Here is a 12548-nt window from a genome sequence, read left to right as displayed (position 1 = left end):
TGGTGGTGGTGTGAATGTTGGTCAGAACACTGGGAGAACTCCTTGCTCTCTTCTTTGAGTGGCATGCCATAAATTATTTTTACCCACCACCTGAATAGAAACTCTGTTCACTGCCTCAACTGAAGGTAGACACCGCGAAAAGTCCTCCCATGCCATTGCAGCAAGGTTAAGATGGAGAGCTCTCCAGGGAATTCTTGTAGCCTGACTGAAAACGTGCACTACGAGGTGATGCTTGTACAGAGATAATAACACTAACCTGGCAAGTCATTTTACCGAATATTTCTGCGGAATGGAAACATACTAAGAGTCTCAGGGGGCTTATTCCATTGATGTTTAATCTCCTGTACTGATTAATTCAGTACAGCAGGGTCTGTAGTGAATTGTGTATTTCTAGATCCTCCTGGTTTTGCCCCGCCTTAGCTCTGCACCCTCCTTCACCCGATATCTATAGTGTCAGCACTAGCTCACGGGTAGCACTCTCTTAAGTCAGATAGTGTGGGTTCAAGTCTTTTGACACATTTGTAATTCTCTGAAAGCTGGAGTAGGTAAACCTCTGAAATGCAAGCACCGTTAAACCTCCCCTGGTGGGATCATCAGTCATCTTTGCAAGAGTGTGAGGCCTAATTTGTGTCACCTCTTGCAACTTCTAATTAATTAAATTAAACAAAGATAAAGAACGGAGAAGTCAATCTTGAGTAATTCCACTAGTTTCTCAAAGAGGATGCAGGAATCATTGAAGCATCAACTGGTCAAAACCGAATGGGCAGATTCACTTCCCCTGTGTTATGGAATGAATTAAAACTGCAAGTAGCTTCTCGGTGGTATAGTAGTGAAATCTCTGAAGCAGGAAGGGTGCAGGTTTCTCTCCAGTCTGTGATGTTACCTAATCTGACCCTTGGTGACAACTGGGCCTCAACGGCGCACCACTGCTTGAAACCAGCTAACTTGGGGAAGAGACAAACAGAGCTGTCAGGGTGCTTGCAGTTTGGCATCTCTTGCGAGGGGTGCGTGGTCCTTGAATGAGAAGGTTCTGGCCTTGCTGTCCCCTACCCCCACATACCTCTTAGTGTCCAAGTTGACACATGAATAACAGCCAATTGAACAAGTACCCAGAGCAGCATGTGATTGAAATCCAGCAAGAAACCAATGTTGGCAAGAAGGAAGGGTTGAGGAGAAGAGAAAATAGGTGAGGCTTTTTTTTTTAGAGATGTGGTATTAACAATTTGGATGTAGGATAGTTTGAGAAAAGGAAAAGGCCATTTTTATGCCTAGCAAGTTAGACTGAACCCGACTCCATCTGTCTGCCTCTTCTGCTTCCCCCTTGAAGAAAAACAGTTAATTGTCTCTAGAAGCCATTAGGGAAAGTTTGGGAGGGAGTCTGCAGCTCAGCTAGAAATAATGTGTCCTGTAAGGAGGTATCCAATAAGGATATAGATGGTGAAGGAAGTGAAAATGAGGTTGAGAGGGTGGTTACTCAGTTCTGATGGTGGCACACTTCAACCACATGATGGTTCTGATGGTGGCACACTTCAACCACATGATGGTTCTGATGGTGGCACACTTCAACCACATGATGGTTCTGATGGTGGCACACTTCAACCACATGATGGTTCTGATGGTGGCACACTTCAACCACATGATGGTTCTGATGGTGGCACACTTCAACCACATGATGGTTCTGATGGTGGCACACTTCAACCACATGATGGTTCTGATGGTGGCACACTTCAACCACATGATGGTTCTGATGGTGGCACACTTCAACCACATGATGGTTCTGATGGTGGCACACTTCAACCACATGATGGTTCTGATGGTGGCACACTTCAACCACATGATGGTTCTGATGGTGGCACACTTCAACCACATGATGGTTCTGATGGTGGCACACTTCAACCACATGATGGTTCTGATGGTGGCACACTTCAACCACATGATGGTTCTGATGGTGGCACACTTCAACCACATGATGGTTCTGATGGTGGCACACTTCAACCACATGATGGTTCTGATGGTGGCACACTTCAACCACATGATGGTTCTGATGGTGGCACACTTCAACCACATGATGGTTCTGATGGTGGCACACTTCAACCACATGAATCTTTGCAACACAAGCATTTCACAAACTACCCTCTATTCATTAACAAAATGTGAGCATCGCTGGTAAGGCCAACATTTATTGCCCTTCCCTAATTACCCGTGAGACGGTGGTAGTGAGTCACTTCTTGAACCACTGCAAAAGAAAAAAAGATTTGCATTTATATAGTGCTTTTCGTGGCCACTGAATTAATCAAAGTGCTTTAGAGTCAGTTACATACTTTTTAAAAGTGTGGTCACTGTTGTAATGTAGGAAAAGCAGCAGCCCATATGCACGCTGTAAATTCCCACAAACATTAATGTGATGATGATCAGATAATCTGTTTCTGTGATGTTGATTGAGGGATAAATTGTGGCCAGGACATCAGGGAGAACTTCCCTGCTGTTCTTCAAAATAGTGCCATGGGATATTTCCATCTACCCAAGCAGGCAGAAAGTTCATGTGGTGTATGTACTCCCACAGAGCTGTCAGGTAGAAGAAGGTTCTAGGATTTTGACCCAACCACAATGAAGGACCAGCAATATATTTCCAAGTCAGAGTGGCATGTGACTTGGAGCAAAACATAAGAAATAGGAGCAGTAGTAAGCCGTTCAGTCCTTCGAGCCTACTCCACCATTCACTACGATGCTGGCTGATCTTCTATCTGGTTCCATTTTCCCTTTGATTCCCTTAGTATCCAAAAACCTATTTATCTCTGTCTTGAATATGCTCAGCAACTGAGTATGTACAGCTATTTAGGTAGAATTCCAAAGATTCACAACCCTTTAAGTGAGAAAATTGCTCCTCATCTCAGCCCTAAATGGCTGACCTCGTACTCTGAGAATGTGACCCCAAGTCCGAGACTCCCCAGCCTGAGAAAATATCGCACCAGCATCTATCACATCACGCCTCTCATGAAATTTATGTTTCTATATGATCACCTCTCATTCTTCTAAACTCTAGGGAATATAAACTTAATCTACCCAATCTATTCTCATGGGACAGTCCCTTATTCCAGAGTCTTTTTAGTGAACCTTTGTGGCATGCCCTCCAAGGCAAGTATATCCTCCTTTAGGTAAGGAGACCAAAACTCTACTCTAGATGTGGCCTCACTAAGGCCAGATATTATTGCATTAAGACTTATTTATTCGTATATTCCAATCCTTTTGCTATAAAGGCCAACATATCATTTGCTTTCCTGATTGCTTGCTCACTTTAATGTTAACTTTCTGTGATTCATGTACAAGGATACCAAGCTCCCTCAGAATACAAACATCATTTACAAAATATTCTGCTTTTCTGTTTTTCCTACCAAAGTAGATAACTTCACACTTCTCCACGTTTTATCCCGTCTTTCATGTTCTTCCTCACTCTGTAGGGTTTCCAACTCTGGCTGAAGCTATTCCGGGAGGCGTCGGTGGAAGTAAGCGGGTGAATTCCTTCACGGGGCCACTTTCTCACCCACCCCCCCAGCTCACTTCCCTTGGCCACTCTCCCAGAGTCAGTGTTTTTTGACATTTATTTCTCTTTTTTTGGTTTCTCCTTTCTCTCCCATCAACAACCATCTCAGGGTCTTTTAAATGTTTAACTCTGGCATTTAACACCAGTTGTGTTTGGCGTCCCAAGATTACAAGAAAACAAATAAACCACTCAGCATTAAAAAATGGAGAGACTCCTGTCCACTGTCTCTTTGGGGCTAAAGTAATGCGCTTGAACCTTAATGACTGCTACAGGCAGAAGAAAGGCCCAGGGTTTGAGCAGGGCCTAGTCATCATTTCCCACTTTGTCGCTGCCATTTCACCTTGGCCCTAGCGCCCAGCAAGCTGAACATTTTTTCAACAAAATGAGTGTGACTTCACGAACAAAAAGTTGCTAAATCAGCAGCTTTGCCAATTACAATCTTAAGACATGAGACTCTTTTAGGCCCTTTTAATCGGTGCAAATTTTCTAGCCCAGCAGCAGCGCTCCCTCTTACCTCGGGACTCGGGTTTTTCTTTCAGCTGTATGTAAATCTTCCTAGGCTGGTTACTGGTGGTATGGATTTTCCAGGCAGCGGCAGTTAAAGTTCAGACAGTCGCCCTTCATTCAATCCCTCGCTCCTTTACCTCCCGACTCGTTATTAACCCTCTTGGTCTCTCTCGAGGTCGACTCAAGGCTCAGACAGTGCCGGTGGTCAAAAAACAGGGACAGTATGTGTGTGTGGTCCAGTCAGTTACATTCTTTTGTATCACACTGCACCTGCGCGGCTGCTGAGAATGCAGTTGTCACTGTTCAGGACTAGATTGCGGCCAGGGACAACAACTTCCAAAACAGAATCATAGAATTATTGCTTTAAAATCTCCCAAGTTGCTTTTAATAGCAGCTGGGAGACTGATGGCGAATCCGGTAGTCCCTTGGCCATTTCGGGTGGATTGACAACCTATCACTTAGCCTGCCCAAATTCCTCTGCAGCCTTTTTCTCTCTCCTAACTTTGTACCATCAATGAACTTGAATACATGACACTCAATCCCTTCATAGAGGGATGAAAGGGTTAGAATGTGCAAACAGATGATCTCCTTGCCCAAGAAGTCGCGTTTGGCTGTTCAAAAGCCGGGGAAGCTGTGGAACAAGATGGATTTTGATGCTGATCTGTGTTTGACACTTTATGATTGAGTTATTTAGATTATTCTGAAACTTTGAGACAAAGCTTTCTTATACCCTCGCGAGTCTCTGTCCATGAACAAATACACTAAATTTAGCTGAAGCAAACCTTTTTGGCATAAATTTAATGTAAGATTCCTCATCCATCATTCCTCACAGCCCACGCTTTGTGTTATAGATTGTCTCAGTATAACTGCCTGTTTCGTGTTGGATTTATGAGAAACCGTCAGTGACCTAGAGATTGACAGGATTATGTGAATGCAAAAGCATAAGCTGGTTAGTTACAATAAAAACAGCTCAGATTCATATAGAATCTTTAAAATTTAAAAAGTTCCTATATATTTCACAAAAACCATGGAAATGGCTACTATACCATGGTGGGAGATATTAGGAGGGCGATTGAAAGTCGCAGTCAGAAACAGAGGCTTTGAGAAGAATTCTAAATGAGGAGCAAGAGGTAGAGATACTAATTACTTCAGGGAAAATTATCCAGAGAGTAGGGCTCAGGTGACTGAACACTCTACCACAGTGAAGATAAGGTAGTCCCAGGGTCGGTGAAGGATTTCAAAAACCCTGACTCAAAGAACTTGAAGAACGGGGAAGAATGGCTGTTAGGTTGGGCAAGACCATGGAGTGGTTTAAAGACACAGTCAAAGGTGAGGAATTCAAACTTAATGTGTTAAAGATATTGGCCCGGATTTTCCACCCCCTGGTGGTAGGAGCCACCGCGGGAGATTCGATGGCCTGGCCAAAATCCCATTGAGTTTCAGTGGGACTAGACAATCCTGGTGCTGGGCGGGGCCAGACAATCCCACCCATTGGCTGACCTCAGTTGTGGGGGCAGCAGTTGAATTCAGCACTCCCTGGGGTAGGGAGGGCCAGTGAGGGTTGATCTGGGCTTGGCTGCGATGCCTTCTGTGGTCAAAACAATGGATATTTACACTCAGACAAGGTGGCAGGGTGTTGCAGTCTTGACCACACAGAGGAATGGGACTTCCATTTGTTTTGGAGTGTTCCTGTGGTTGGATAGCAGTTTGTGTTGTGGTTATTAGGAAGTGGTGGGGGTTTGTTGGGGGTGAGAGAAGGAGATGCGTTAAGCTCTGAACACTCCTTGGCATTGAGGGTTTGCTTTAAGCTGTTAGAATGACTATTGGAGCAGACCCAGAGAAAGGGTGCAGATTTCAAATGCTGCCTAAATCTCTGATGAATGAGGCAGTAGCTCCTAGATGCCCACTCAGCCAATCCCTGCTGAGTTCAGCATTGACAGGGAATAGCTCCCATTGCCCCAACTACCAAATGGGAAATCCGCTATCGGAATAACAGAGAGAGCAAATATTTTGAAGTCTTTAGGCAATCCTGGGAGTCCAATAACCCACCTGTGTTAGCTAAAGAGATTTTGCTTGTTGCCAAATGATTTCTCCACACATTGCTGAAGGATTTTGTTCAGTCAGGTCATTTCAGAGCTAATTAATGCTGCCAAAGTTGATGCACTGGCCTACTGCTGATGTGCCTCAGTCCTCACAGCGAGCATCTTAGAGTCAGGATTGAAATGAGGGACAGGGGATGAATGTTTGGATATTTCCACACTCCTGTCTTTCCAGGCTTGTGGAATTATTGAAATTAGGTGGAAGTTGCAGCAAGGTGGCCTCTGACAAATGACTGAGAAGACAATGGCCCTGAACCATCGCTGTGAAACATTAGCATATGAACAGTGTTCACCTGAAATTCACCTTTCTGCTTCGGGAGTACAAGACTGGGAGTCATTGTGTTGGTGATAATCATGGTGTGAACATCATGAAAATAAATGAGCCAACGCTCTTTTTAAAATGGCCTACGTGGAAATGTTGTATAGTATGAGCGCCCTGGATGGAGAGGGGGAATTTTTACCTGGAGGAGTGTGAGAGTTTGCGTGCGGGGATCAGGGCTTCTAGGTTTAACTGAAACCATAAGACATCGCAGCAGAAATTAGGTCATTCGGCCCATCGAGTCTGCTCCGCCATTCAATCATGGCTGATAAGTTTCTCAACCCCATTCTCCCGCCTTCTCCCCATAACCTTTGATCCCCTTACCAATCAAGAACCTATCTATCTCGGTCTTAAATACACTCAATGACCTGGCCTCCACAGCCTTCTGTGGCAATGAATTCCATAGATTCACCACTCTCTGGCTAAAGAAGTTTCTCCTCATCTCTGTTCTAAAAGGTCTTCCCTTTATTCTGAGGCTGTACCCTTGGGTCCTAGTCTCTCCTAATAATGGAAACATCTTCCCCACGTCCACTCTATCCAGGCCTTTCAGTATTCTGTAAGTTTCAATCAGATCCCCCCTCATCCTTCTAAACTCCATCGAATATATACCCAGAGTGCTCAAACATTCCTCATATGTTAAGCCTTTCATTCCTGGGATCGTTCTCATGAACCTCCTCTGGACCCTCTCCAGGACCAGAACATCCTTCCTGAGATACGGGGCCCAAAATTGCTCACAATATTCTAAATGTGGTCTAACCAGAGCCTTATAAAGCCTCAGCAGCATATCCCTGCTTTTATATTTTATGTTTTATGTTTTTATATTTTATATCTTTTATGAAACGGGGGAGGTTGCCTATTAACATCTGCTTTGACTCAGTTGGAGTGATATTGTAACACAGTTTTAGGTTTAATGCCACATCCACAGCTTTCCTGATTTTTTTGAAACTTGCCAGTGACATCAAGGTGAGAGCAGACCTGATTAAAACTCCTGGAAAACAGCAATTTAATACTCTACTCATGACTGCCTTCTTGTCTGTGCATGGGACAGCGTTGGTTCACAATACTTTTGTTTACTTTCTACACTTCGGAGGTTTTCTGTATCATATCAGGTTGATGGTGCCTTGACTATCTTAGATTGGACCTTGGACAAGGGGAAATATGACCAGTGGTTGATCAGTATCAACAGCTTGCTGCTCAGGAAGCCGCAGTGGAGCAGGGAGCAGCTCACTAGAGGCTCCACTGACAACATTGGGTCTGTAGGGGAAAGCTCGAGTTTCCTTGATATGTCGGAACAACAGTGTCTTGGGGTTAAGAGAAGGCCTGCTCCCTGCTGGACCTGGTGTTCACCCATTGTCAGTGCTCTGCCAGAGGTACGTCCAAGGTTTCCCAGTTGGTGACCTACAAATGCATCAGGCAGGCAGTCGATTTACCAGGGCCAGCAATAATGTGCATGATGACACCAATCAGCATGAGCCAACACTTGGATTTCTGTCTCTGCTGGCTTCCTGCAGAAAGTCACTAACTGCATCCACCTGCCAATCTGTACATCCCCAGGTAGCTGGAGAATACATGAACCACAAGGGCTTCCTTTCCGTCAGTGTGCAGCCAGTGTACAACCAAAGAAAGATATTTCTGCATGTGTGTACTAGATTCCTGGGGGCCTCTGTGATGCCTTGGTCCTGTGGCTATCCAGGTTCACTGACATCTTTGAACCTGGAAGCAAACTTATGGGGTGGCTGCTGGGAGATGAGGAACATCCATTCCAAACTGGGCTGATGACGCCAGTCAGAAATCTGACCAATGAAGCCCAACAACATTATAGTAAATTGGGCAGAACCACCAATTGTGGATGGAACAAGCCAAGCAGAGTCTTGGAGTGCAGGCCAGTCGGTGTTGAAAAGCCAAGGCCAAGATCTTTCATCATACTCAAGACCGTGGTCAAGGTGTGCTTGGATGCATTTGACTGTCATGTTTGATGTTTCATACAGTCTATTTAAGGAAGAAGTCATCATTGCAATGCCCTGTGACATCAAGCCTTGCATGTTTGAGACATATTCCTCCATTCTCTCCACATTCATGCTCTGTGTACTTGAGAGGCCTTCCCAGCAAAGCAGCGTGTGTGTGCAGCAGCCCGGAAGGTACTACACAGGGTTCGTTCCGTGTTAAGTACTGGGTATAAAAATTTTAAAGGTACCGTGCATTAAAAAAAACTGGCCTCACAGAGCATAAAGGTTTTAAAGGGAACATTGCCAGCCAGTACACCACACATTCACTGCTGCTCCACAATGATTATCCTCTCTATTGATGGCCCCCCGAGTGCTGCATCTGTGTTCAGCTAAGTAGAGCTTTGAGGGCCCTACACCTTCCGAAGCAGACTTTCCACTGCTGCCCCAGTCACTACTATGTGAAGCTCACTTGTGAAGTGTGAGTCACCAGGCGAAAACCCAACAAAGTGGATCCCCCAAAGTGCAAGTATCTAAGCTGCCAACATGGTAAGCACCAATGCTATGATGGTGTCCCCTCAAAATGAATCAGCTCTTCCTGAAAATTTGTTGTCCATAAGGTTCATGGTCTGCTGCACACATGAAGTTCCTATTGGAGAGAAAATATGAATTGGTACTGGAAAAGTGTCCAATTAATTGGCATTTTCATTCGTATGCCTTAATGAAAATTGTTTAGGAACATCACAGTTAATAGACTGAATAAAGTAAATCAGTGATATGGGATGCAGTAAATCTTGATTGAGATTTACATTAAGGTTGCAGGAGGAGTACCTGGGTTTGTGTGTTTGGAGCTCAGAAGGAGTGGGAGAGAAAAGTTAATAAGAGCAATGGCTATATTGGAGAAATACAAAAGAGATTTGTGTTCAAGGAAGAGTTTGGAGGCTGCGAATCAGAGGGATTGCTCATCAGGTGCACCCTGCCTGCTTGCACCCTGTCTAGGATCAGGGCAGAGGCTTTAGAAGAACTCACCCCCCCCCCCCCCCAAAAAAAAAACCCTCAACCCACCCCCACCAACCCAAATCTGGGAATGGGAGACAAAAACAGAATTACCTGGAAAAACTCAGCAGGTCTGGCAGCATCGGCGGAGAAGAAAAGAGTTGACGTTTCGAGTCCTCATCACTGCTTGCTTGTCCCTACAACCACACCATCCCCCCCCCCGCCCCCACCACCCCAACTTCTCCCCCCCTCCACCTCAAACCAGCTTATATTTCACCCCTTTCCTAAGATCACTCAGTTCTGTTGAAGGATCATGAGGATTCGAAGCGTCAACTCTTTTCTTCTCCACCGATGCTGCCAGACCTGCTGAGTTTTTCCAGGTAATTCTGTTTTTGTTTTGGATTTTCAGCATCCACAGTTTTTTGTTTTTATCTCTGGGAATGGGAGTGCTGGAATGTTGCAAAGGATACAGTGAGCATGAGAGAGAAAGAAAATATCCTTAAGAATCTGTCTGGGTAATGGGGAACTGTAGGCAAGGCATTGCTGTTTGTCTTCATCATGCAATCCAATGTGTTCTTGTCCAGAGGGCATTCTGCTATACAGATGGAGGCCTCTGAAAATGAGTTCCAATTAATTCAATCTGGAAGTGTGAGCGAGGTGTTGAGGTGGAGCACAGAACCAGGACTGCAGGAACCTGGGTTGAACCATCTGTCCTGATAACACTTCAGGCTCGGATAAAGATAGCCTGCCGGGTTCAAGTCCCACCCCCGCTTCCCAGCCCCCATCTTTCCATCACTTGATCTCTCCAGTACTTGATCTGTCCATATGCCCTTTAGGAAATGAGCACTGCATTATTCTTATTGTCAAGGTTCTGCTTGGCTTTATGATCTTTTAACAGAATTCACCCCTCAGCCTGGGAGCTGTTATCTAGGGCCAATGTGGTTGGAAGGAACAAGTCTTTGATATTCTGACAGACTGCCCTTGTTACTGAGTTAGATTAAGATTTTATGACTGTAAAGAACAGTGCACCAGAAATAGAGGGCAGATAGATGGAAAAAAAGAAAGGCTTGCATTTTATATAGCTGCATATCCAACCATACAACGTCGCAAAGTAATTTACAGTTATAGTCACTGTTGTAAGAAATGCACAAGATGTACTGCAGCAATTCACCAAGGCTCCTTGGATAGCACCTTCCAGACCCACACTCTCTACCACCTAGAAAGACAAGGGCAGCAGATGCATGGGAGCACCACCACCTGCAAGTTCCTCCAAGCCACTCACCACTCTGACTTGGAACTATATCACCATTCCTTCACTGTGGATGGATTAAAATCCTGGAACACCCTCCCTAACAGTGTTGTTTTTTTGACACTGGTCCTAATTTTACTTTCCATGATTCTAACTAAGACACTCGTTTCTTTAGAATTCCATAAATACAGCGAGCGGAATGATCTAGAATTCAGCAGCAGTTCAGTGATACTTTCTCCAACGCTTGTGGTTTAGCTGATCATACTCCCAGATGTAACTGATGAGAACGTAAGCAGCCAGCAATCCCACCTCGCTTAACGTTAATGTATTTGGTGTAATACCGGTTATGGCCTCAATGCAAAGCCCCTAGAAAGCCATTGGGAGTGAAATCTCACGCAGTGATCCTTCGGGACATCTCCCCCAGCTCCATATCCATCAAACGCTTCTCCGTAACTGGAACCGGCCTGTCTGCCATCTTCAGCCACAGCCTGCATCACCTGACAGATCTTCACCAGATGGACTGCCATGGTTTAAGAAGGCAGCTCACTACCACTTTATCTTACTTAGGGATGAACAATAAATACTGGCCTTAATTTCCTCAATGTCTTATTTGCTTTTAGCACATTCCCAAAAGTAGCATATGTCAGCATGATGCTCAATTCTAATACATTGTAGCACACATCGGGTCTAGTTTACGTACATAACCTGTTAATTGCCCAATTAAGCTTCTTAACTGACCTACTTCTTCCTTAGTTGTAGAGTCTTCCTTTGTGAGGACCTAGTCCGATTTATCGGGATCCTATTAACAATTCTCGAGGTAAGACTATTGAGTCAAGGTTATTCCTAAATTAGTCTGCCTAATATCCATCCCCATGTACTTAAAAGCTCCAGGAACCTGACTTCCAGTCTTGAATTCCTTTATAATTTTATCGGTTACAAATTTCTCAAATGTCACAGATCCTCCCCACAGGAAATCATCTATTTGCAATAAGAAAATGTCCACTAGTTTTCCTTCATAACACTTATAAAACATTGCTGGACCCAACTGAAAAATACCAAACCCTGGATGCATCGTTAACCCCTTATTCAACCTCCATAATTTCCCCTCCGTATCTCCAGCTTCTTTTGGAAGCTTTAAGAATACTTCCCTTGCAAAACTGCTGCTTTGACGTCAATGGATTTACTTTCCCATGAGTATGTCGCTAGAAGTGAAAGGAAAACTCTCAAACTTACTTTTCCTGCTGTTGGGGAGTCTGCTCTAACTTCCTAGTTGCCCAGCTGTGCCTCGAATCACCGAGTCACCAGTCTAGCCTTAGCTTTATATGTCCCATCAGGAAGTACTTTCTCTGTACTTATCCAACAATGGAACAGAGCTGGTTGTCCTTTGTCTGGCACCTATGTGTAAACATCAAACTCTCTCCAGTTGTCAAGTTCTTTTTGCTTTGCTTCCTTTACTAATTTACCATCTAACTTGTTAGTAGCCACTAGAACTTCTCTATTGCAGGGGCTCCTACCTCATGTGTCATTCCTCGCTTGTACTCTGATCCATGTTCTAGTTAAACTATGTTCCCCACTAAATCTTCTGCCCCTTTCTATTGCTACTGCTTGACCTGTCCCTCCTGTGACTAGACTTCCTTTCACAAGTTCTTGATGTTTTTCTTGGGCTGTCATCACCATTAGGTCCATAATCTGAACTTACACTGTTTGCTGGCTTTCCACGTTTTCACTTCCTTCTGCCAATCCATAGATCTGATATTCTGCCCCTTGTCTTGTATGTTCAGCCAGTTTTGTATTTTCTTGTGGCCTTTCCTGCCCTTCCTACTATGGTGGCTTCTCTCCCCTCACTAGTCCCTTCTGGCTTATATGCCACCCTACTTCCAACATTTGGTAGTTG

General features: G+C 44.5%; 1 protein-coding gene and 1 pseudogene across 6 annotated transcripts in view; one reads left to right on the top strand and one right to left on the bottom strand.

The window, feature by feature from the left end:
• LOC121286718 (receptor-type tyrosine-protein phosphatase delta-like) overlaps positions 1–12548 on the top strand; it is a 471126-nt gene that overhangs the window by 151494 nt on the left and 307084 nt on the right. The window lies entirely within an intron of this gene.
• Positions 10877–11129, bottom strand: LOC121286719 (annotated as a pseudogene).

The sequence above is a fragment of the Carcharodon carcharias genome, chromosome 14 (assembly GCF_017639515.1).
Source record: "Carcharodon carcharias isolate sCarCar2 chromosome 14, sCarCar2.pri, whole genome shotgun sequence".
NCBI lineage: Eukaryota > Metazoa > Chordata > Chondrichthyes > Lamniformes > Lamnidae > Carcharodon > Carcharodon carcharias.
Note: the sequence above shows the minus strand (reverse complement) of the source record. Positions and strands in the feature narration are given on the sequence as shown.